Source organism: Anser anser (assembly GCF_964211835.1).
Source record: "Anser anser genome assembly, contig: HAP1_SCAFFOLD_76, whole genome shotgun sequence".
Lineage (NCBI taxonomy): Eukaryota > Metazoa > Chordata > Aves > Anseriformes > Anatidae > Anser > Anser anser.
In genome coordinates, this window is record NW_028153992.1 from 402,315 (window position 1) to 429,741 (window position 27,427).

The 27,427-nt window shown below is 41.6% G+C and overlaps 1 pseudogene across 1 annotated transcript; it reads right to left on the reverse strand.

The window, feature by feature from the left end:
* Nucleotides 1-831: 831 nt before the first annotated feature.
* Nucleotides 832-24,823, reverse strand: LOC310891003 (nuclear pore complex protein Nup153-like; annotated as a pseudogene). Its single transcript has 10 exons — nt 24,647-24,823; nt 21,964-22,177; nt 19,904-20,152; nt 18,561-18,700; nt 18,353-18,478; nt 16,061-16,171; nt 15,885-15,923; nt 15,771-15,785; nt 2,441-3,065; nt 832-1,037 (listed from the first exon to the last, which is right to left on the reverse strand). The product of its transcript is annotated as a nuclear pore complex protein Nup153-like (transcript).
* Nucleotides 24,824-27,427: the final 2,604 nt, after the last annotated feature.

Consider the following 27,427-nt stretch of genomic DNA (forward strand, 5'->3'; position numbering starts at 1 on the left):
CAAATGAAAAAGCTGGCTTTGCTTGCTCAGGTTCCTTCTCTGATGGTTTAACGAAACTGAAGTTGAACATAGGTTTTGCTGTGCTCTCTTCTTTTGTACGCTCGGACTTCCCAACTGAAAAGCTAGGCTGTGTCTTTGACTCTTCAGTGTCAGCTTTCTTTCCAAACACTAACGGAGCAGCAGTAGTGACAGAATCCTGCTTCTCTTCTGTCCTTCCCAAAATAAACTGTGAGGCAGCTGCAGACTCTGCACCTGAACACTCTGAGTGAACACCGAATGTAAATGATGGCAAGGCAGCATTTTGTGGACGCAGTCGCAGTACCAAAACCTGCAGAAATAAGTGAATGTCAAGTCCGTAACCCACGGTGTATCTGCAGTACGTGAAGGTTTGAACTACATTCTAGTCCTGATCTTTCCAGTCAAAACTGTTTAACAAACAACCAACCAAACAGTAAAACAAACAAGAAAACCCCATGCTTCCTCTCTACATAAAACTTTTCACAACTGTGTTTTCTGCCCACCACCTGGCTTTAAAAAGTATACGAACTTCTTTGAAAGATCATGTTTTTAGTCTGAACTCCAAATGAACAACGTGTAGGGCATGTAAAGAACAAGCACGTCATTAATGAAAGCTTTTCTCTAAAAAGGATAAACTTATTCTTGGGGAAAAGTGTGGAAACAGAAGTTATCTAGGCAATATTCCTACAGGAAAAACGAATAATTTTGCCACACCTCAAAGGAAAAAATAATTGTGCTTAACAGGTAAGAAAATAAAAAAAATCAGAGCAAACCAAAAAATAAATCACAGAATATGCATCCTCGTTTTAATCATTAAGTATTACCTCTGAGCTCTGCTTTGGTGCTTGGCTTTGCACTTTCACAGGCTACACACTTCGTGGCCTCTGCTTTGTTTTGAACCAAGCAGGTCTCCCAATCCCAGCTTCCTTCAGGCTTCTTGAATTTGTCTAAATCCAGAAATTCTCCAGAAGGAGCAGAAAATGCAGATGCACTGCTACTGGTCACAGGTGTTGGACCCTCTGTGAGACAAACAAGACAGTTAACCATCCTGTTTGAACATGAACTATAAAATGAACATTAACTTTTAAATTTGATTTGTCAAATCCCACAGAAATGTTCAAAACTACTCCGCAACTCCCCCCCCCCCGCCCCTGAAGAAAATAAAAGCCACCAAAAAACCCACAAAGAAACAAAGAAACAAACAAAAAAACCAGAGTGGAACTCAAAGCTTCCAAACAACACACAACTCTGTTCAGCACACAAGCTTCTGCTGCTGTTGACGACAGTGTAACCTCCATAAAGAGGCCTGACAGGTGCCTTTTAAAAAAAAGGTGCCTTTTAAGAGAGAAGCAGAAGATAACGCTTCAAATTCAAAACCGGAAAGACAAGAATGGCTCTTCCCTTCCACGGCACACGCAGAAAACTTTTATCCTAGTATTACTTGCATCGCTCTTCCTCCTGACAAGTGCAACGTAACCGTGCAATTCACTGCACCATGGTCACAGTAAACCCCTCATTTCCAAAATTCCTCCTTGCAATGGCAAGAGCCTCAGACAAAGATGCCGACTGACCGCTCAGAGGTTGGAAGTCCAAGAGAATCAACTCTGTCTGAAATCCATTATCTTACCTCATGAAATTTCAGTCTTACCGCACAGGATGATTACAAAAGCCCGGTCTAGTCCACCTTAATTTGTTTCTTCCACGATATATTTGCACAGGTGTTTTTCGATGTAATGGCATGTTAAATGACATTTAGAGTCAAAGTTAGAATTAGAATCGTATTTTAAAAACAATACAACCACGCTCAAAATCAATTACGGTCACACACAATGGGAAACAACCCAGTACTGCCCTGAAGAAGTTATCCAGCGGGTCACTCGCTTTCTTGAAGCCTACCACTGACCTTCATAGGCATCTCTCTGCTTTAGCTTAAGACTAGTTAAGACTACACTGTCTTGAAATCTGGCTTCACATCTCCCCTCAATTACATACAAACGGTGAGTAGAGGCATTTTGGACACATTCTGTAATTTTTTTTACTTATTTTTTGAAAGAGAAAAACGCAGTCATTTTTAACTCTTTCTATGGAGTTCTCATTTTCGCCAGTGAAAAATCACTATGTTGTTTTTAAATTAAGTCACCCACTTCAGCCATCTTCCCTCACCAGCTGCAAAGCCGGGGGTATCTGCATTGATCCAGCTCCGTACTAATACATTTCACAATCAGTTCAATTTATGCGACAGGCTGGAACCTGGGCTGAGACCTCTGAAGTGCCTGTAAACCAATCCTGCAGACAGCCGCTAATCCATCAACCGTACCTGGGAATCGTGTTGCTTAAAATATTCCATATATGCAACGTACTTTTATTCTGTACAAGATTCACAGAGGCTAGGATGGAAACAACAGGAAAAAAAGGACCATACCTGGTTTCTCAGACTGACAGGCTACACATTTGTTATCTTCCGTCTTATTTGGTACAAGGCATATTCCACAGTCCCAAGAGCCTTTCGCCTTCTTAAATTTGTCTCCAAAGCCCAGAGTGGCTGTTGTGTCAGTGCTGCTCGAGGAGGATGTCACTGTCACCGAGCTGTCTGTGACCACTGGTCATGTCAGAGCAGGCATTACTCCCGTTCCAGGTTTTGGTGTCTCACATGCTATACATTTTGTAGCTTCCGGTTTGTTTTGGACAAGACATGTATCACAATCCCACGTTCCAGGTACTGTTTTGAATTTGTCTCCAAAGCCCAGCATCCCTGCTGGGGGCGCTGCTGGCTTTGAGGTGTCGCATTGACTTGAACTTACTGTCTGTTTCATACTCTCAACTGTTGAGGCTTTAGTAGCTTGACAAGTTACACATTTGTCCTTTATGTCTTTGTTTTGCAGAAAAGGGTCACATGTATCAGATTGCCAGTGCGATGCTTGTTTAGAAGTCTCTTTACCTGCAGAAAAAGTTGTTATTGCAGGCCTAGTATAAACCACTGTGCTTGTTGTAGGTTGTGCAGACGTAGAAGAGCGTGTTTTCAACAATCCAAAGTCTAGGAAGCAAGAAAAAAAAGTCTTCCTGTTAGCGCAGCACCTCACTACATGTAACTAAGTGACTTTACTAGAGGGCAAAAATTTCAACTCAGGTGCCAATGGTTACAACTAGACATTCAGACCGAGCGCAACAGGAAGTCCCCAGAAATCTTATCTAAACGGATGAAATTTCATCTGCTGCACTGGGTCACAACAGAACATTTCGTTAAAGCTTCATTTAACTCTTTGTTTCCAAGCAAGCTTTAAATCAACATTTTCACTGGTCAATACAAGTACAAACAGACAGTAGCTGACTGAAATCTGACAGTCCAACGTGGAATGGAAATAATACAATTTGATTAAGACGCGATGCCCAATCGAATCAAATTTCTAAAGCTCCTCCTTCCGTAGCAGATGACTCAAATCTACTCCAGTAACTGTACAGAAGTTTGTACTCGGAGCAGCAATCCGTACGGTATTTTCCCACAGATGCTGAATATTAATTAAATAATAAAAACTCAAGACAATTGAACAACTGTCTAATTTTCTATAATCTTTTTCAAAATGCATCGGACACAGGACAACTCCTTATTTAAAAGGTGGCAATTTTAACAGGAAAGACAAGCTACTAATACAGAAAGACTAAAGGAAATGCATCTTAAACAGCAGCTCAAGTTGCTTGTAAATCTACCTTGAACATAGTTGTTTTGTGGTTTGTTTGTTGGGTTTTTTTTAGTCAAAAATGAAGTCTTTGAACAATGTGGATTTAGATTCTGCTTCTTTTAAACCGATAAAGAAAGTGAATGTCACTTCACTCAGAGGTCTTTCCTTAAACAAAATGCACAATGTATTTTCTCTCACTTAGCTCCTTCCAGTAGAGAAATGTGCTGCCTTCTTAACAAGTATGTAAGTTAGAAGAAGACTTTTGGGAAAAGATCAAATTCAATAAAGCCCTTTTTCTTAAAAGATATCTTTTCCACAGACACACTTTATGAAACTGTTGAAAACAATTGCAATTGCTTAAAAACAAAATTCAGAAAAGGGTTTTTAACGTAAAACACTCCACTTCTGTTTGCAGTTTAAATTTTAATCCACAGGAGCCATTGTAAGCTAAGGCCCAAAGATTCGCAGCTTTCGCCATGTATTTGGAACTGAAGCTCTTTCCTATTCTTTCTTCACCTGGGCTGAAGGTGGGACAGGAGTGTTGAGTTTTACAAACATTTCCTTTTCAATTCCACAAATTGTATTTACTTAAAATGAAACACCGATTATCTGGCTAATTCTCTTAGTACCTCATTTACAATTACATCCTAACACGTAAAGGAGATGCAACCCATCTGCTTTTCATCTTGCAGTTTTACTTCCAGCAACAAACACCACTTAGAATAGAAGGGGGCAGATGCACCCTAACAAACGCAGCGCTTAATGTAATGCTCTCCTACATTCATATTTATAGCAGATACTCTATTAACCATAAGTCGTGTGTTGGTTTTTTTTTAATAAAAAATGCTAGCGTATTTTTTGCAGCATCTTTTTAAAAGGAGTTCATTATCTCACCAGGATTTTTTAGAACGTCTAAGACGCTTCCTTCCTTTAAGACGTGGGCAGTGGTGAAGGGACCACCAGCAAAATCTTTGACCTCCTCTTTCTGTGTGTTGATGTTGGTTGAGGTGGTGGTGTCTTTTGAAACAAAAGAAAACAAAACCAGCTTTCACAATGTGACCTAGTTAGAGCAGATTATACTCACTTTTGTTAGAAACAAGAATTTCCAGCTTTCATGCTTCTCACATAAGAATCTTCACAAATTCTACTTACTTTGCAATGCTTTATGATTACAAGCAAAACAAAAAGCAACAAAACAAAAAAAAAATATAAAAGCAGATCTGTCACTGGAAAAATACTGCAGAAGTCCAACACTGCCTGGAATTGCTAGCATGCGCAGACAGGACAGATTGAAGATTTAATAAAGAAAAAAAGGAAAATCAGCACTTCAGATCTGAAGTGCTAAAGTTTCAGTTACCTAGGGTAAGAAAGGGCGTCACTGGAGTACCACTGGGTCCAGAAAGTTCTGCCGATTTTACAACGGGAACACTAAATGTAAACCCAATCTGCTATGAACAAGAGAGGTTTTTCAGATTCTCAAGCCACAGGAACTTCAATCGAATGCACACACAAAACCAAATCTGAAAGCTGCTCTTCACATTTGTAGCACGCATGCTGAATGACAAATTATAAGCCAGAAGCCTACATACTTTTCTCCATCAAGGCAGATTCTGCTTTAGTGTTCTGCAACAGCCTACTAAATGCCTAAGAAAAAAAGTCAAGCTCCTTTATTATTTTACTTACAGAAGACGTAGGTAGCACTTCTGCCTCAGTAGATTTCACAACTGGAGATGAAAACGCAAACTCAGGACTGCTAACAGTACTTGTTGGTTGTATCTGTATTTTCAAAAGAATTAAAGGTTTATATTTAAGAGCAACAACTACCTGAATTCACTACCCAACAGAAGTCCCGCAGTGACGTCGAAAAACCTGATGTTTGAGTTATTTTGCAGATAAAAGTAATAATAAAACACAGGGAAGTTTCCAAGTGGGTATAGGACAATATCTTCAAAACCAAATTCCAGAAACTGAGAGGAAAAGCTGGAGATGCTACTTAGGTCTAAATGCACGGAAAAGCAAGCCAGGAAGCTGAAGAACGGCAAACTCAGCCCAATGATACTCCAAGAACTTCAGCAAACACCTCAACATGTTAAAGCAGCTGTCTACTTCAAACCGTACAAAAAATATTTCAAGTACTCTGGAACAGATTAATGTTTATTTTATTGCAATAATATGCCAATTATTGCACCCTAGGCTCATTCTATGTGAGGCTTATATGACCACGTTACCTCTAATTTAATAACTTAAATAAAGTTGTGGTTTAACCATTGCAGGCAACTAAGCACCACACAGCCACTCGCTCACTCCCTCCAAATGGAACAGGGAAAAGAACCGGAAGTAAAGAAGTAAAGTTGTTAAATTTGAGGTAGCATTAATGACTCATCGCATGTAATGGCTACCTGGAAAGACAAATGCCATAACCCTGTACATACTCCCCACTCCTTCCCCTTCTTTCCCCCAGCATTTATTGCTGAGCACGATGCTAAATGGTGTGGAATATCCCTTCGGTCCTCTGGGCTCCGCTGTCCTGGCTGAGTGCCCTCCCAGCCTCTTGTGCATCCCCGACCTCCTCGCTGGCAGGGCAGCGTGAGAAACAGAAAAGGACTTGTCACTGTGTAAGCACTGCTCAGCAACAGCTAAAACACCAGTGCCTTACCAACACTGTTTTGCTCACAAATCTGCAACACAGCATCATCTACTACGAAGAAAATTAACTCTACCCCTGCCAAAACCACTATAAATAACTTGGCATAAAGTCCACACCCCCCTTCCCCCGCAGACTTCCACAGCATTTGAAGCAGTTATACAATCACGTTAAATGGGAGTTGGCAGGCTCTAAGACTGAGAGAAGCAGAATCAAAACATTTATGCCTTTTTCCCCAAACTGGCATACAACCCCAATTCATTCAGCTGCATAGAAACTAATATTTGTTAGTTTCATGAGCACCACAGAAAAAGTCAACTCGCAATAAAGCAGTATACTCATTGTAAACATTATTTATAGCATAAAGATTTACCTTGCCCGCCGCCATCGCTGCTGCATCTGCCATGCCTGCCGCCTCCGTTGAATTTGCCACGCTTGTCGTTGCCGCTGTTGACCTTGATATGTCCTTTGTCATCAGCAGGTATGGCATGCCCGCTGCCATTATTGGACATGTCAAGCCTGAGGGCACTGTTGAACACGTTATGCCTGACGTCGCCGTTGTATAAATCATGTCCTCCACCTCCTCCTCTGATAGATCTGTCAAGTCCTCCACCTCTGATGGATCTTTCATGCCCTCCACCTCTGATGGATCTGTCATGCCCTCCACCTCTGATGGATTTGCCATGCCCGTCGCAGCTGCTGGAGTTGCCGTGCTCATTGCTGCTGTTGAAACAGCGCTCGGTGACGCTGAGACAGCGCTACTACCAATGAAACTAGAATTGAACTGAGGCAGCGATGCAGCACTGATGGGTAGGGGTATGTTCGGTAGCACTGGTTCCTCCACTTCCTAAAGTTGCAAATTTTAATTTTTCTTATACAAGACATACTACTTTCTCACCCCATCCCACCCAATTTATTAACAAAATTAAATAGAACAAAAATCCATACAAATTAAGAGAAAGCAAGTTTCCAGAAGAAATCCCGATCTCCCCACCTCTGTCTACCACGTCATTTTAATTTATGGCAGGCCTGCTTCCACATTATACTCTATTCAACAACTGTACAGCAAGAACACTGAAAGTTAACTCAAAACCTGTGCAGAACAGAGACGCACAGATCACATTTTTTTTCTTTCTTTTCTATACTTTAGTCATCAAAGCTCTGGAGAAGCATCATCCTTTCTAACTACCCTCGCATGGCTTCAATTAAGAGTACACTCTCAAGACAAGTGAGAAAGTGTTCCTCTTGCAAAATTAGGCGGGATAGCTGCCAAAGTTTCTAAAGTCACTACAGCAGTGAACGTGGAAAAAGGTAATGTTTAAAGAAGCAGGTAGGTTCAACAACCAAACTAAACACAAAAAGCACCAAAGAAAGTCAGACTAGCAGCACTGAAGATTGTGTTCTGGTAAATACAGTCTATACCATGTATCAGGATGCAAATATAAAAATCAGAAAACAGCCTCTTAACAACTTCAATTTTCATCCCTGCCACTTACTTTATTTGATTACTAAGATTGGATGAGTTATGTTTTAAATGGCATAGAAAATCTGACCAAAATTTGTACAGTACTATCATGATCTACTTAGAAATGACTAGGCAGGGATGTAAGTTGGTACTACTGATATTCAGTGCATCCTGTAGCTTACATCTGTTTCACAGTTTTGATTTGAAAAGTTTATGGAACTTTTGATATTTGGACCATTATTTTATTTGCGTTACAGGAATAAACAACAGTGTTTACGATTTCTTTATATTGCATCATCCAGAAGTCCCATTTAATGATTTGAAACTTAAATTAACTTAAATACTTAATATTAACTTAATATTAATTAAATACTTAATGTTAACGTAAATACTTAAATTAACTTACAGGCAGCTTATATAACATCCAATAAAAGAAAAAATAATCTGAATATTCATGGTCATAGTTTTATGGAATAGATTTTTCCTATTAAAATGAGAAAAAAACTCTCTCACAATGAGTTTGGTGAGTATCAAAAACTGAGTCATCGTTAGCAGACATGCAGAATGCTCTCTTCTACTACTCTTTTTCACACTCTTGGCCTGTATCTTTCTGTATGACTTAAATATGAAACCAAAAATTAAGCTTTTTTTTTTCTTTTTATACTTGGCACTCGTTTCAAGTATCATTCCTGTAGAAAAACTATACAAACCTTCACCAAAACATTACTTCTCTTCTTAGGACTCATTCATTCAATTGCTAACGAGAAATGTTATAGTTTGAAGAATCTCCAAGGTAAGAGAATTAAAAATTTCAAAATTACATAAGCAAAGTTCAGGTATTCAAAGACAGGAAATCAATTGGAGCCTGCTCTGAAACCCACAAGAAAACAAAAACAATGCAAAAATAAAGCGGTATTGTTATAATTTACTATGATGCAATAAAACTGACACACTTAGCTAGTTACTTCAGTAAGCTCAGTGACAGCAATTAATTTAAGAGTCACTTACCTGTTCTTGTACAGCTCTTGATAAATAGTGTATTCCTCTTTCCCTTCTCATTTTGCCGCCTCCGCTACTCACTCCTGAAGACAGACCATTGGACGCAGCAGTACTGAATTTGTAGCTGGTCACATTGCTAGCACACGACAGTACAGAAGTTGGGGGAAACAAGAGAAAAAAAAATTACCAGCCAAATTTTTTTTTCAAGATATTAGAGCTGTTATTAGTCCTAGAATTGAAACCTGCTGATCAGAAAAAAACTAAAGCTGTCTCACAAGTTGCTAAACGCTGGTAAATACTTGATGTTCTAAATAGGAAAAACTTTATTAACAGCAGCAATGAAAAGGACATACATAAGTGCACCGTTCACACGGGAACAATGACTAAGCCAGAAGACCTGAAATAGAAGAGCTGATTTAGATTGTTATTTTCCAGTGCTTCCTTTAAATAGGACTGGTTCTCTGATTCTGCGATGCACGTGTATCTTTTGCAGGGATATAAAAGAACAGCTCACAAAAATACAGAAAGAGTGCACATATGCACACATACACATGGGAAACACTGCCAACAGCTCTGATAGAATAGGGACGCCTTAGACTTGTGTGGCAAGGTAATATGGCCTAAGCTTCAGAAGCAGCTCTGGCTTTCATGTGGCCATCAGCAGGAACAGCAGAGGTGTTTGGGTATGCCAACATTCCAGAAGTCTTTTCAGACATGAATACAGATCCCTTTTATAAGGCATACAAAGGCGTTTTTCTGGTACTTAAAAAAGCCTAGCTCAAAACCAGAAAGATATCCTAATCCAAGAGCAAATGGGGAAAAAATAACCCAAACCAGAAGTGGAATAGGGAATAACTCTAACAAAAGTACTATGGCAAGAAAATGAAGTATGCCTGGAAAAACCGTGACATCAAAGCTTATCTTGCAGCCAATCAGTCAGTCAGTACAGAAGTGCATTAGATCGCACTGGAAGACACCAGGTCAAACTCCCACAATACTGAGGAGGAGAACTGGTCTAAACTTGTCAAATACTTGACAACAGCCTGCTTAGCACTGTAACTGCATAGAGGAAGACAGATCCCTAAGGCATATGCTCAGACTTTTCTCTAATCCAAACTGTCAATCCATTAGAATTCTGAAAAAAGTCTTACATCAAAATAGATCTTCATTCAGACAACTATCGCTTGCCCATAACAGCCCATATTCCTCTTTCTGTTAACACCTGTGAGCTTCAAGGGGGCAAAGACAATTGTCAGCCTTCAAGCAAGTCTAATCTACAATTGGACTCAGGTTTAAAATATATACACACACACACACACACATAGATATATAGCATTGGTGGGCCAGAGATTTACTGAGTATTCCAACTCAACTGTCCAAAGGGACTCTTGCCAGCAGATCAGTGTGGTGCTCCTGCTCCAGAACATGGCACCCAACAGAGACCAGCATCACAAAAAACACTACCACCACTACCTACTCTACAAACAAAAGGTAGGGCACTGCAATAAACTTTGTGAACGAAATCAAAAGCAGTATGAGTTTGCTCTATCTCCTTCCTAAATGGAGAAGTAGAAAGGAGTTCTAACAGAGACAATTTAGAACAGTTTGAAAAAAACATAATTACAACCCAGCACCTGATTGCACCTGTACCAGAACCTTAAAGCCAGTCGCTTCCACCCCTAAAAAGGTGGTTGTTGTGAAGTCCAACTTTTAGATGCCAAAACAAAGTGTTGAGTTCTTTCTGCAAGCCAAAGAATGCCCATGGTCACATAAGAATTGCTTGGCAGATGAGCATAGAGTCAACAAAATTCCCTGCTACTGTTCTTTGAAAAGAGCGACCCCCTAAAAACCGAGTGCAAAGTCCCTTAACTCAAGCATTATTACCCAAAACACCATTTGCCCAGAAGGAAGAGCCATCAATATTATCTGGAGGATAACTCATTTGACCTAAACCAAGAAAGCAGTATAACACAAAGCAGTCTCCTCAAGAAGAAATTCAATTAATTCTGCTGGATTTTTTTTATTTTAGAGATGAGTTAGCATTTGGCCTCAAATGATTCTAAAGAACACATGGTCTTCATGTGAACTCAAAGCAGACAATTAACTTCATCATGAAAGGAGTATTAAAAAAAAGAATAATAAATCATAAATCTTCCTCCATGTTTTTGCTTAAAAAATAAAGAAAAAAACACATCAATAAACATCCTCCTGAACTGTAACTCACTTCCCCTACTTCACCTTCTAAAGAATACTTCAGAAAGAATCATCCCATTAGGACAGAGCTTTCAAACTGCAAGCAATTAAATAGCTAAAACTAATAGCTTTTCCCCTAGGGAACATTAGGAGGGACAAATTATTTTGTTATAAGTAAACTGAGTTATAAACCATGAAATATCTGTCAAAGCAAAATTTGTAACGCTACAGATTTAGTTAAACTACAAAATGAGCCATATTTCCTGTAGAAGGAAAAAATTAGGCCTCCAATAGCAAAGATCCTTTCTGTGGATACAGAAAACGTGCCTCATTTCCCATCTTCGTATCCTACTCAGAAGATAAACTTGGGATAAAAAGTGGTGTATCAGTACTTTTATTCTTGCTCATCTTCCTTCCGTTCATAAAAACAACAATTTTCTCAAAGTTATATTGATCTTCAAACACAATCCAGACTTTGCAGCTCCCTCAAAATACAAAATTTTCATTGGATTTCCCATTCCTTTTACTGAGAACTGTCACCACCTTTCAGGTGCAGACTGTACTGAAAAAGGAGATGTCTTTCTTCCTTCAAGTAAGTTTTAAATTAATAGATGTCATACCTTTCAGATGGTTCTGCTCGCTGTTCTGCAGGCAAAGTCTTCTCTCTCATCCCCTGCAAGTTAAGTTTAGTTCAAGACTTAGCTGAATATGTACAGAATACACAAAGTACCAACAACCACTTCATGTGGTTTGTTGTGGTTTTTATTTTATTTATTTATTTTTAATTTTATAGCACTGAATACACCTCACCTACTTAACGTTGTTCCCTAATTCAGCATTGTGGGTACAGTTCAGTTAAATTTTGGGGCTAAAGTAAGCACACTGCTTCACTCAGCATTGAGGACAAACTGATAGAACACTAAATCAAATTTGTCAAATCCTCTAACAAAGAAAGTAATTATTTTAAACAAAATGACAAAAATTGTGTGTGTGGGGGGGAGAGTTTTCATCAAAACTTGTGTTTACCAACCCCGTAAAAGGGACATACTTTTCTGTTTTCTGTCATTTATGAACAAACAAGGAAAAAAAAAACCTCTACCCCCCTAAAAACTAAGCAGTTGCTGCTACATTCATTTTAGAACTTTACCAAATGGAGATTGTGCTGGCTAAACAATACAGAGATTGAAAGAGTTAAAAGCAATAAGCAACCAGTATTACTGTCCACTTTGATTTCCAGCCTAAGAAGCCCATACACTTAACACGTGGTCATTTGTACACTCAGACTGATACTGGAAACACAGATGTTTTCGCAGAAAGAGATGCCCATTTAATTTTATGGAAAATTTATTAGACTCCATCTACTCCAAAGCAATCAAAACCGATAACTCAGCACATTGTCAGAACTCTCACTTGGAGCACATAGCTCACCTGGAATAGTTTACACAGAACACGAGCATGTTTCATCAGTGACAGCTTTGTGTACATGAGAATATAAAAGGAAAACATTTCTGTCTTTTAATATTCTTTCACTGAGAACAGGATGACTCAATAGCACATCATGACATCGTGAAAACAACCACAAGACACTGAGTGTTCCAAAAACAGAATTAAATCCATAAAAGCTCAATCTATTTCACAATGGTTCCCACTGCCTTAAAGCTCGCCTCAAACATACTATCAGTACTTTTTGCAAAGATAGGATAACAATTGGTTTGAGAAACATTCCAAGACTGGAAAAAAAAACAGGCACATAAGGACTCAAAAATGTACTCACTTGGTACTTTGTGTCTCCTCTCTGGCAAATTTTGCTGGACTGAGTAGTTGAAGTCGGTGATGGTTCAGAATACCGCGTATAACGCATCGGTTGACGGTTTACCGTTGGTGTCACAAGTCTCTTAACAGGTGGAGGCTGGAATGCATTCTGGGATTCCAGCTTTGAAAGGGAAACAGCAATCAATTTATCCTTACGTCCACCCAAATTAATTCCAATATTTATTGATGAAAACAAATTACAGAACTATAAACCTCCCCCCATCGGTCTTGGCACTCAGTGAATACGATTTGAAAATTCTGAAGACCGTTCAACTTGTAGAGGGAAATCACCAGAAAACCAGTAACGAAATCCATAAAGCTATATATAAGTAGCCAAAGTCTGACTGAATTCCATTTCAAAATTTGGCAGTTAGCTTCATAGACAAAATAATTCATGCTACCATAATTAAAATAACCCATGTTCCTAGAATATGCTCCTATCTTTTCCTCTGCCCACACTGTGATTTTTTTTTTTCAGTAGCTTAATTCATTAATTTAACATTTGAAGTGTTAAGCAACTAATTATACAGGCTTCTGGGCTTCACATTCCCTACATTTTCCCCCTTCAAAGTTACACAAACAATAGAACACACTCAAAAAAACCAACTTGTCAGTCTTACAATAATCTCATTCATTAAAATATGATCCAATGCTTTACATGTGCATTAGATGCACTTCACGTAGTGGGTTTGACTTCCCTTTTCAAAGCATTTTCACAGACCAGAGTTAATTTTTAACACAGACCACTGCGTGTTCTGCAAAACTGACTTAACTGAACTGTCAGACAGAAAACAAACCCTAAAGGCTACAAGATTTACCGATGGCTCCGCCTGCGGTCTTAAGGATCAGAAAATACAGTCTTAGGAAGCATGCTATTGTTCAAATCAATACCAACAGGAAATTTTTGTTTACGCTGCAGCTTTAATTTCACAGTATCTCCCAGCTCTTAGTAATAGAATTCACACTCTCTCTAAAGTATATAAAAATACATCTTTCTAAAAAATATTACATTCAGTTTGAAACCTTGAATAAGACATGTTTTATGTAAGTTCACAAATCTACTTCGAGTGAACGACGGTTCATTGCTGGTTTTAAAGGTAAAAAAGAAAAATATTAATTCCCCCAGTTAGGCATTCAATACACCAAGAGCTATTCTGCCTGGTACAGCTCCTTGAAATAAGAAAAATACCACATCACTGCTACCCACTGCAGAAGTTTAGCCTGAGTGCACAAGTGTTCCGTCAACCGCATGTTCACTTTAGCAGGAAAACACACGATCGTCTCCTCAGCAAATAATTGCTTCTCATCACGGGCTACCCTTCTCCCGCCACCATTATGAATTCTAGTATTATGAATAGACAATCTATCTCCTTTCACCCACTGACAGCTGCGTGCAACATTCATTTAGTGGCTGACAATTTCAGGCTCTCTGTTGCAAATCTGGCAGATCTTTCTTAATGCCTTATCACAGGTGTATTGCTATAATATAACTGAGAATTCACACCAGATTTGGTTTTAGTTATTTGGATAATATTTATGATATACTTCACTTCTCCATGCCCTTGTAATTTGGCAGATGGTGAAAAGATGGTCCAGGAAATCTGAGATGTTTGTAAACTCTGAAGTGATTGTAAACTTAATTATACATCCATCCAATCAAGGAATTAGCACAGAAACTTCTTGAGACACTGTCCCTTTGCTCATTAGAACAGAAGATGAAAAGTTTGCACATCTTGTTATTTCCTTCAGTCACCTGATCTTCAAGTGGTCATCTAAGGGTTTTGTAATTTAATAAGCCCAAGGATACCCCTAACTAAAGTCATCAAAAAAAGATGACTAGTTTTCATTTTTTAAAGAAAATGAAAGGAAATCATGCTTTACCACAGCATTATCACCAGTTCTGTGCTACCTCCAAATAGGAATTTAGGAGCGTAAGATTTATAGCGTCGGAAAAGAAAAAGAAAAAAAAAAACCTCTACCCCCCTAAAAACTAAGCAGTTGCTGCTACATTCATTTTAGAACTTTACCAAATGGAGATTGTGCTGGCTAAACAATACAGAGATTGAAAGAGTTAAAAGCAATAAGCAACCAGTATTACTGTCCACTTTGATTTCCAGCCTAAGAAGCCCATACACTTAACAAGTGGTCATTTGTACACTCAGACTGATACTGGAAACACAGATGTTTTCGCAGAAAGAGATGCCCATTTAATTTTATGGAAAATTTATCAGACTCCAACGATGGTTCATCGCTGGTTTTAAAGGTAAAAATGAAAAATATTAATTCCCCCAGTTAGGCATTTAATACACCAAGAGCTATTGTGCCTGGTACAGTTTTGCAATTTAATGATACCCCTAACTAAAGTCATCAAAAAAAGATGACTAGTTTTCATTTTTTAAAGAAAATGAAAGGAAATCATGCTTTACCACAGCATTCTCACCAGTTCTGTGCTACCTCCAAATAGGAATTTAGGAGCGTAAGATTTATAGCGTCGGAAATTAACAATTTTCCTCCTCTTTACTTTGAATGGTGATAAAAAGCACAAAAACTAGTTTTCTGTGCCCGAATGAACACGGAAGTCTGTACAAAGTCTATATGACCACTCAATCAGTATTTTTCTATTTGTGATCATTTCTTCAAGAGCAAACTTGCCTCAAGAGGAATTTTAATATGCAGCTTCACCCCAAGTTGGGGGACAAGATAAAACGACTTGGTGTGTTCTAGAGTTGTTGCTCTCAACTTACAAAGATAACATAATTCTTAACCTGAGTAATCTTCACAGCCCATCATCTACTGTGGATACATGCCAATATTAACTTGATTTGATGTCTATGTTGTCACTGAGGTTTGAGAAAATTTTTCTAATAGTGATAAAGCATTGAAAAAGTTATCTACCTCAGCTTAAGACATTATTGGTTCTTACCTTTCTTCGTTTGGACTGGAAGTCAGTAATATCCAGTTTATCTATGTCCGGAGGCTGAGGAAAAAACAAAGCATAACTATTAGAGGGCAATTTTTTTCTCCTGAGAGAGAGGGTTCCCTGCAACAAAAATGTGGGGGTTCATGGTCAACTTACACAACACAGGAGCAAAACAGATGCCATTCTTTTAGCATCCTGTTGAAAAAACAGCGCAATAAATTAAACCGGCCACAACGTAAGGAAGAATAATTTTATCTTTATGCTTTGATGGCACATTTACTAAGTTTTATAAACACATGAAGCAAAAACAGATTAAAAGAAGTGCTATTTACCAACAAAGGGCTTGACAGCTTCTCCATTGCCTCCAAGATGCGCCGTGCTGAGGTACTTAAGGTAGCGTGGGACCACACAGTTTCTTGTCCAGCTTTCGCTCTCTTTTGTGCCTGAAAAATTAGCATTTTAAGTGTTACAATGGTCAATTCTGAGCTAAAGAGGCATGTATTTTACGTCCCAAGGCTACACTGATGATACAATCAATATATTCTGATGACAGAGAAAAATGCAGTCACTGGGAGTTTAAGCCATAAAGAAGAGAATACATTCGGAGTTTAATGAAGTTTACCTTGGGCCTCAGTGCATCTTGCACGTGCTTGTTGCACGAGCAATAAAAGAACTCCGTACTTGTAAAAGGTCAAGACGGATGATGCTAGGACTGCTAAGGCCTCCGAAGCAGTAATCAGGGAAACAGAACTCAAGAAAAGGCTTGTGGTACAGAAAGCATTTTCAGTAACAACACAGACCTCAGAGTTTCACGATGGTCTAAGTGTACCATCTTAAAATCAGTGTATACAATCATAACCAGGAACTAGTTTTACTTCTCTCTTGCTTCCTCCCTTCCCCCAAGATTAAAGTTGGCTGCAAATCTTTGTCTTAAAAGATAAAGATCTGATTTAAACTGTAACAGATCTAAACATTACACTGAAAAAGTAAACTGTTTATTTGCACCACCCAACTTCAAATATCAGTCGAAAACTTCCTTTGGTGTGACTTTTTTTCTTCCCAGGTTAAACCCCTCATATAACCACACTGTGCTTATCACACGATGTGAAGACAGGAAGCAGACCACGCAGCATGTAAAAACACAAGTGAGACTCACAGAACCACAGAATGGTTAAGGTTGGAAGTGACCTCTAGAGATCGCCTGGTCTACCCCCCCGCTCAAGCAGGGCCACCCCGAGCAGGCTGCCCAGGACCATGTCAAGTCAGCTCTTGAAGACCTCCAAAGAGGGAGACTCCACAGCCTCTCCGGGCAACCCGTGCCAGGGCTCCATCACCCGCACAGTGCAAAAGCATTTCCTGATGCTCAGACAGAGCCTCACGTTTCAGTTTGTGCCTGTTGCCTCTTGACCTGGCACTGGGCACCGCTGAAAACACAATGGCTCTCTATGCTCTTTGCACCATCCATTCAGGTATTTATATACACCAATAAGATCCCCCCAAACCTCCTCTCCTCCATGCTAAACAGGCCCAGCAGTCCCTGCCTCTCCTCAGAGGAGAGGTGCTCCCAGTCCCTTGATCTTCTTGGTGGCCCTTCGCTGGACTCTCTAGTACCTTGCTGTCATTCACAGCAAGCAGCAAGAAGCAAGCTACTCTCTCCTTTAAAAGCCTAGTATTTTGGTTCCTCTTTTTACCATAATGCAGTAAGATTGTAAAAAACAAAAATAGCCGACCAAAGAGGGTTCCCAGCTTTGCACCACAAGGTTTCAAGGTTTCCCGTAAGTGAGGTACTTGTACTGCCCTTTTTCCGTTGCACAAATGGACTGTCAGAACAGAGCCAGCAAACCCGCGTTTTCATTTTCTTCAAGTTCCTTTTGATTTATCGATAAAAGTCACTTTCATTTAAATACATTCCTACCAAACCTGATTTGACTTTCCTTTTCGATTCAGCTCTAGCTAATCAGAGTTGTCAGCAGTTTTTATTTGCTATTTCCAAGAACTCTTGGGGGCAAATAACTCTCTCCAAGAACTATATGAATCGTTCAAAACAGAAAGCATGTTACTGCTTATCTTGGGACTGCATTTAGTCCTGCATGCCTCTGTGTACCAGAAGAACAAAGGATCAGCAAAGTTGATTTTAGATATTTTCAAAGACTGCAGGTTTATACAACATATCCATAGCATGAATGTAGGCATGCTTGGAAAAGAAGATCCACAGATAAATATTAGCCAGGTTTGACTACTGTAGCTTTTGCTACCATAAACACAAGTTTTCAAAGTTATGCTGTCATTGGCTTTTTTGCATCAAGTTATTTTAACGTAATGTAGTCAGAGGCAGACAATGGCACTTAAATGGAATTTTTTGAAAGACCTAACAACAGAGGAAACCCCAACTACCAACAACTAGCCCAAACTGTCATTCTTGTTCTTTCTGACAAGTATTACCTGTGGTAAAAACTGTCATTAAAGAATTTAAACAGAAATCAATCTCAGACGTCTATTTTTGTAGACCAAGAGGGCAGAAGAGCAACTGTTACCACATATTCAGCTCCCTGCTCAAAGCTCCTTTGGCAGTGCTGCTTTTTTTATTTCCATCACTATTTCCCACTACACTACTTTTCTCATACCTGATAAGGTTCCGTCTTTGGCTGCCTTGATCTTACAGCTGCACCACCGGCATAGGCCGTCTTTCCGGGGTAAAATGGAGAAAACCCAAGCTGGTTTTGCTTAAAAACAGACGTGCTTCCACGTACCTACGGAAACACAGTATGAGAAGTGGATAGAAAAACAGGTACACATTCAAACTGATTAAAAGAAATACTGTGCAGTACTTACAGGACACAGTCCTCCAAAAACAAATAAACTGAATGCAGGTTTCTTAGAGCTAGCTGCAGAATGCTGCGAGAGGGAATGAGTTCTTTCAGCTTCTGTGGGCCAGAGCAGTGACGATGAAGTATTTTTTAAAACTGCAACATCTGCCAAAATGACGTATGCTAGATGTAAATGCCTCTCGTACGTACAGAACTTTAACAATAAAGATCACACTAATTCAAGTTCTTCAATACAGAAAAATAAGCATGACTTCAGCTTCTTTAAATAGATCAACTTCACGTACAGACTGAAAACCAAGTATCACCTACAAACTTGAAAACTGTTCACAGAGCTGCAAGTAGTTTTCACCAATCTTACCAAGTTAATACTGTGCTTCCAATGCAGATTTTTTTTTCCTTCAGGCTAAGATAAAAGAGGACCGCATAAACATCAGTGCATTTGTACGGACAAAGCTTTTTTCTGTGTTGGTAAAAGGCTGGAGGCCAGCACAGATCATAATCGCACAGGTTTTAAACCTGGAAGATTCCCCAAAGGCTGCTCTAAGAGTTAACGATCTTCTGCCCATGTATGTTTTACGAAGACACACCAGAAAGTTCTAGTGCACTCAGGTTATATTGCTAAAGCCCAGCAACTCTACTCTCAGCTGTACAAAAGTTCTCTGCAAAACCTGCTGAGCACACGTCAGTCCCTGTCTATATGGGGGACTAGAAAAAGCTGCAAACCTGCTGTTCGCCCTTTCAGCGAGAAGACCTACGTACCAACCTACATCGACACGATGCTTATTTTTTATTTTAAAATGGTGTGCTTTCCTCAATGAATTTGGCAAAAGACATGAAAGTATTGACAGCTGAAGCCTTCTACCAAGAAAGGTCAAAAAACAGCCTATAGCTTATGTCAGAGTAGTTTCTTTATCTTCTCTTGCTGAAACACAGGAAAACATCTCGTGTTCCTATTTGTCACCTGCACTTATTCACATTTAACCAGCTGTCTGTTAGATATTCTGAGTCACTCTTCCTTCTAGACAATCAGCCTAGTTGTCAAGCTACGGCAAGTCAGCCTGATTTCCTACCGTCCCAGTTCAAAATTTACATATAACCTAGCTGAACGTGTATATTTCAGCATTGACTCTTTCTAATATCAGGGTATCATAAACGTATTCCAAAGCACGCTTCTATTAAAAAGGTGATAGGATTATATACTTCTAAAACACTAAAAATTCAATTTAATTCTCGCATCCAAAGTTGACATTCACCTATTTTATTTACTAAGGTGATGTGGAATATTAAAGAACGCAAGGTACTTCACATTAAAAAAAAAGTCAATTAAACAGAGAACACAAAAATCACCTTCATCAGATGCTCTAGAGGAGGAATCACTGGTTGTTGAGATGTTATCATCGTCTTGTTGAGAGGTAGAATCTTCTATTTCTTTTACGAAGGACAGCCTAGGACTGCCAATGCCAAATACAGAAGATGTCGAGGGCTGACAAGGTGGGACAGGAGAATCCAGCATGGTATAATTCAGACGGCTCCGATGAAGAGAGGGCCTTGTTAACACAACTGGGAAGTTCAGTGCTGATCTACTTGTGGATGGTTCTAGACAAGAACAGGGAGATAATTAGCTTTGCTATAGACAAGCTCACAGAAGCCAAAACCTGTTTCCTATCGACAGCCATGCTATTGCCAAGTTCTAAGCGCAAAAAGAGAGAAGCCAAATTTAACTTCTTCCTCACCCAGATACGGTTGCATCTAACTGTCTGGCTACAACAACAACACTGCTTGCGATACACAGTATTAATGTTGCATCCAGAAGTAGTTAACTATGAGGATTTACAACACCACATTCTGACCCCGTGCTCAAATGCTCTAACGCTGACTTGGCCGTTCACTAAATCAAACATATATACTCCTTCTCCCATGTACAGCTTGCAATAAGCTTTACAAAATTTGAGATTACACGGTAAATTACAGATAACACTGCAGCTTCCATAATATTGGAACAAAGGTTACATTAATCTGAATACACAACATGAAAATGAACGTTTGCAGTACTTTTTTCCCAAGTTCTTCCATATCAGCTCACGTTAGAGGCAAAACATCATCTCCTACCCATTAACTATTGGGATTTTGACCCAAGGGACAAGGATGTTGACCCAAGTAACCAGATGAGCATTTTTCCCTCTTGAAGCAAAGGGTCTGCAAACAATGCCAGTGGCCTGGAATAGGTGGCCTTGAAGTCTATCTTGCTAAAAAAAATCTTATTCTTAAGCATAGTATTCGACACCCACGGACAGCAACATAAGCTGCAAAAGGTTCCAGGGTGTCCACCTGCTCCTGATCTCCTGGAGTTAGCAAGCTTGCAGTGCAGCTGTTCTTACTGAAAGCTCCTTTCACGCAGTTACATAGGAAAGCCAACATGTGTTCCTCAGTCACGAAGACCTTCTCTATTCTTTTCTCCAAACTCATTCCCAAGCTACAGCTACACAGAAAGCCATCAATCTCCTTGTTTACAATTAGATGAGATTGGAGGCAAAGATATTTCCTCCTTATTTTTTGATTCTGCCAACAACAGAAGCAACTGACTTTCCACATTATCTATGGTTACCTACGCACGCTCAGACAAAACTTCTTCACTTATTAAAAGCTGACTTCCCCAAAACAGCTAATTTAAGAGAAACTCAAATAAGAATAGATGCAAATTTATACAACAGGACTACAGGAACAGTGAGAGGCACTGGATATAAGACAAATTAATCTTTCATGAGGTAAAGGAGTTGCAAACCTCGTTGCCAACGGTCCAAATACCTTTTCAAAGACACCCCCTCCCCCCGCGTAGACCTTAAAGTTATTGAATATTTTAAGGATAATAATCTCATAAACCACATCCGTGCACAAGTTCCCCAGTTCACCATCAAGTTAACGAGGAACTTTACTAAATTGATCAAAGCCCAAAACAAAAAAAAAACAAAACAAAACAAACAAAGTCGGGACACGAGACGGAATTTTCCTCTGCCATTCTAGCATCTAGTCTTTTGTTTCGAAGACTGCAAAACAAATTAATTTTTTTAATTGCCTTAGGCAATTAGACAGATTTTCATTCCATATCTTTTAAAAGATGGAAAATGCAACCCAGCACACTTGCAAATGACTTATTTTCAGCATTTAGCACCTGGCTAATAGAGTACCTAAAGTTAACTGATGCCTTCCAAGAGCATAAGATGTATGCTTCGTAACTGTGTATACAGTTTAAAGCTAAGACGGTTTCACAAACAGTTGTTTTGACTTTTTTTGGGTTTTTTTCATTCTGTCAAAACCCTCATTCCAATTTCCTTTTGAAATTCAGATTCAAAACTAGAAATCTGTGAATAAATACAGATGGCCAGAATTCCAAATGATTTTTCACATACCTCGTCTACTAATTCCTGCTGGTTCAGGCGTGAATCTCTCATCGATTATGGTATCTTCATCTGAATAATCGTGGTGATAGTTTACCGGAGTCTCCTCCTGGTTTGCAGATTCATTTCTGTCTACACACTCCTCCTCACGCTTATTGAAATACTTCTGCAGCCAGGCCGGTACAATATTTTTCACCGTTTCTGTCATTCTGCTAATTATTCCCTGCTTGAAAGAAAAAACACTTGTTTAATTACAGAAACACAGTCAACAGCATATGCTGCGATACCACCTTCCACGGACCTTGAAGACAGATATTATACAGCAAATATTCAGAAGACGACGACGAGGTTGATCCCTGGCATAGGATCGCTACACTTCTGGTAAACCTAAAATTCACCTAAGATTGATTTACAACTACCTATCACTTTCTGCACTTCCAAGTGACCTTGGCAAGGTTCAAAGTTTTGAAACCTCTGCCAAAATTCACCAGCAGGTCGTCAATCTGCAAGGCTATCAGGAAACTCTACGCCTGAACAGCTCCTGACCTACAGACTTGTTCCAGGACTCTTCCTCTTCGCACCCTCCCGTGAAAACCAACTAAACCAGAAGTTCAGCAATTATCTACTGCGACAGTCAGGACCATACTACCCATTAAAATCAGTGAATCTAAATATTTTCAATTTTAGTAATGCTGAATTGCAGTGACTATACGCACAAAAACCAGTTCTGCTCTCAACAGTCAGGCTAACCCAGAAGATGTCCTGCAAGAAACACAGCTATAGCTATAGCACCAGCACCTCCTCTTGCAAGAGCCTTCTAAAGCTGTTGCTGTATTTTGTAGAAGACTGACTCTGCGGCATACATCGGGTACGATCGGAGAATTCCCACCTGACCGAAAGCCCCAGGAACTACGGTTAAATAAAAGATAAATTAATATAAATGAATATAATTAATAATAAAAATTAATAATAAAAATTAATATCCAGAAAGCTGACAATCATGAGCTAGGCATCCTGCTAATCATCCCTCCTGCAGGCAGGGGGAAAAAAAAAAGGTAAATTAGATCCAGGACTAGTTCCCAGGAACTTTGAAGCTGCTAACTATACTGCCTACAGTGCCCAGGCACCTTCAGAGCTTAATGGTAAGAGACAGAGGGTTTCGTGGGCTGTAATTACGATCACAAGCACACAAAACACATCTATTTAAGTATTTCTAAGAATCGACTTATCGACTAAAGTTGTAGGGGGAAGGATGAGAAAAACAGCGGGGTAGGGATCAGAACCAGAGGTATAACCTCACAAAATCGCATCGGTCGCTTTCGTGCCTCCCCAACTGCATCACTGAGAGACAATTAACATTAAGCCACAGAACCTTCTGCAGAGTGGACATGATATTGAAAATAAACTGAAATTAATTGACAAATGCTCTAAGCAAGCTATCTGCTCAAAGCTCGTCCTTTTACGTTATGAACATTTGCACGATTCGTCTGGTTACAAAGCTAACTGCTATAATAAATGCACACATGTAACACCTATCAGTTTGTCTATTTATCAAATCATTAAAATTCTTCCCCGATAAGTTACTGTTAATTTGATCTGCGCTGGATGTGCAGCAGCCATTCTCTGTGCAGAATCCCCCAGATATCCCCACGCACGTGTTTGCTCTGGCACACTCTTTAAATAAACCTACTGGAAAACACGCAGAGATAACAGACAATGGAAAAGTTAGAAAACCATCTCCACTGATTATTTTCAATCCACGTGTAAGGTTTATCAGTTAGCTACACAGTGTCGGCACACGCAAGCTATGGCACTTTCAACATTAATGCACTGTTCAAGCCAGAGGTTTCAACGGTTGCTCTGTAAGCGTGGGGAATGTTTGCATTGCCCTTCCAGGCCAGCTTTAGATGGACAAGATTGATTGTCAATATATGGTATAAGGGACTTGGCATTTCTGCAAGTGATAAAAACCTAAATGAGCAGCTATCCATGCGTAGCGCTCCCTTGGTTTTGCATATGATAATCAATCCCCTCAGCTACGTTGCTCATTTAATAGCGGAGAGGTTTTGGCTGAACAAACATGTGCAGAGGGCATCTCCAGAGCATCTCTCTGGGCGTCCTGACATTTCTTAGCAAAGAGCTGCTGGGAGGGATCTCGGCGCGTCCCCCCTCCAGCACGGGGATTTTCACACCCCGAATTGACGGACCGCTTTCACCGTCAACCTGCTGTACCCTACAGCACAAACGAGAAGCAAAGCCTGGCAGGTAACGTTCAGAGAATTGATGATGGGCTGAGGAGGGGTGCAGGGAGCGGGGAAAGCCCTGGGGGTGGCACTGGGGGTCCTGAGGGCAGCGGGCTGGGGGTGAAGGGGAGGGGGAGGAGGGGGGTAATGGGCTGGGTAGAGGGGTAAGGGGGTAAGTAAGGGGCTGAGGGGGTAACTGAGGGGGTTAGGAAGGGGCTGAGGGGGTAACTGAGGGGGTTAGGAAGGGGCTGAGGGGGTAACTAAGGGGGTAACTAAGCCGTTGAGGGGGTAACTAAGGGGGTAACTAAGCGGTCGAGGGGGTAACTAAGGGGGTAAGGAGGTGGGTAGGGGGTAACTAAGGGGATAAAGGGGCGGGTAAGGTAAGGGGGTAAGTAAGGGGGTAACTGGCGGGCTGAGGGGGAAGGGCCCGCTGTGGGGGGGCCGCTCCTCACCCGCTTGCTCCTGGCACAGGGGGGCTTCGCGGCGCCCAAACGGTGGCGCCGCCTCTTCACCTTGCCGCCGGCCGCTCCTCCTCCTCCTCCTCCTCCTCCTGCTCCTCCTCCTCCTGATCGGGCTCCTGGGCTGCCGCCCGGCGCCCCGCCGCCACCGGCCCTGCCACCGCCGGCCATGCCGCTGCCGGTCGCGCCGCTACCGGTCGCGCCGCCCGAGGCCATACCGCCCCCCCCCCGCGTTCGGTGCCGTCACGGGGCCCCCCCGCCCCCCGCCGCCACGCGCCGCGGGGCCTGCCCTGCCCCTCGTGGGAATAAAAATGTTGTTTTTGCAGAGTTACGTTGTTTAAAGGTAAGGAATGGGGTATCGAGGTGTGCTTGCAGCGATAAGAACGCTTAGCAGGCGACCTTGTAAAATGCAGACAACCAGACTCCGTAGAACAATTCGGGGAAAATCACGGTGTTGAGTCAAGTCAGGTAAGTGAAGAACCATTACCGCTTCAACCAGTAAAAAAGTCGAAAGAAATTCGAAATTTAACAGGCCGGCAACTGAAGGCCATGCATTGTCTGGGAAGCATCAGACAGATTGTGAGCCTGGATCACCCCCTCAGTGGGGAAACAGGGGAGGGTCCCGTCATCAAAAAGTATATAAACTGGGTTTTGGAACCAGCAGGGGCGCTCCTGCTCGTGGGACGCCCGCCACTGCGATCGCGAATAAATTCCTGCTTCGCTGAGCTCCTCGCCTGAGCCCAAGTTATTGGCTACGGAGTGTTTCTCACAATTTGGGGGCTCGTCCGGGAGCCAGTCGCCTACTGGGGAGCCCCACCGCCGCAGCAGCAGGAAGGCATGCCCCGCTGATTTCAGCGGTCCTGTGCATCGACGGCGGCGGTTCTGCGGAGAGCTGACAGAGGGCCCGAGACTGATGAAAGAGGCAGGATCCGTGAAGGAGTGGGGAAGGGAAGAAGGCAGGCACTCCGGCTTTGAGAATTGATCCGGTAACTCTGTGCACAGACCAAGGTAAGAAATAGGAAGTATTGCCTTGGGGGTCGGGTGAGACTCTGTGTGCCGTGTGATTGAGACGTACTTTTGTACGGAGCGAGTGTGGAGTCCTGATCCGCGGTTCCGCAGCTCCGCGAGGGGCGCGGCCGGAGACGGACGAAGCGTGAGATAAGGGAGAGAAAGGAAGAGTCTCGGGAAATGTGGTGTATGGTAAGCCCTTGCACGGGGAAGTGCTTGGCAATACACCAGGGAAATTTGGTGTGCGGTAGTCCTCGCACGGACGGGACGCCCGCCACTGCGATCGCGAATAAATTCCTGCTTCGCCGAGCTCCTCGCCTGAGCCCAAGTTATTGGCTACGGAGTGTTTCTCACACCCTCCCCCTCCCTCCCTCGCGCGCCCCCTCCCCTCACGGGAACGCGCGCCCCCCCCTCCCGCTGCCGCTCCCGTTCCTCGCCCCGCCCCGGTCCCGTCCCGGTCCCGCCGCCCTCCCGCTCCCGCCCTCAGGACCCGGCCGCCATAATGAACCCCGGCCCGGCCACCGTAAGCACGGGGCTAGGAGTCACCTCCAGAGCCTCCCCGCGCCGTGGCGCCGACCGCTGGTGTGCCGCAGCACCGCGCCGGGCGTGGGACGGCGCCCCGAGCCCACAGTGCTCGTCAGAAAAGCCCCGCACCGACAACCGATACCCCCGCACCGACAACCAACAGCCCCCACGCCGACAACCAACGCACAAGCAGTGTTTTAGGCCGGATTCGTGGCCCCGTTGGTCCGGGAAGCAGTCGTCACGCTAAATTCTACCCCACGGCAGGGGAACGATGGGCATCGTGACAGATCGCCGCCCCAGAAAATAAACACATAAATAAAGAATAAAAACGATAACGGGACATGAATCGTGCCCTTAATAACAGACATTGGGCAGTGAAATCACCGACTTCTGCAACAATACGTGCTCAGGGAACTGACTAAAACCCCTCCTGCATCGGCCATGTAATAGCTAGGCAAACATCACATAATACTTCCCTCCCTCATGTACACCAAACCTATTAAGGCAACCATAGTAGTGTGATAACGTGATTTTTCTCCTCCAGATCAGCGTCAAAGGCAGCTACGCTAGGTTTGCTCATAAGTTCAAACGCTGCTTTATTTATTTATTTGAATGCCATTTTTCTTATTTAGAAGGATTTCCATAGGGTGACAGGCCTTTAATGACACTCACGACTCAGAAACATTTGCCGATGCAGTCAAACGGTGTCTATTAACGCGAGGCACTGAAGTTAATTGGTATTAGAAATGAGCCAAAACGAAAGGCAAGTATCTGCGTGTCCAGCAGAATGACAGCGATCATCACCATTTGATCAACCTTCCCTGTGAGTTCTATCTGCAAGTTACTTTGAGGTAGTGCTAGAAAGAAGCGGTTAGTCCAGAGCATCCCTGCAAAAAGAAACATCCACGGCTTAAGTACCATTTACTCTTTTGGTATCCTTTTAAGTACTTTTTACCCGTTTCGGACTCCTGCCTTTTCCCGGCTCACTGATGACAGCATTAGTAGCCCCTCAAGCTACTGTCCTACAGCCTTTCCCATCAGTGAAGAGATAGGAAAAACCCCACTGCTTCTTGGAAGAGAAAACCAGCAGGTTTTTGAATAAAAGCACTCTCTGTTGCAGCTAGGTACAACGAAAAGAGTTTATGAAATCATTACGGGACATTCTTGTAGAAAACTTCCTCAAGCTTGGAAGAAAAAAAAACATTTCAGCTAAGTAAAACAGAAAATAACTGGAAGAAGTGA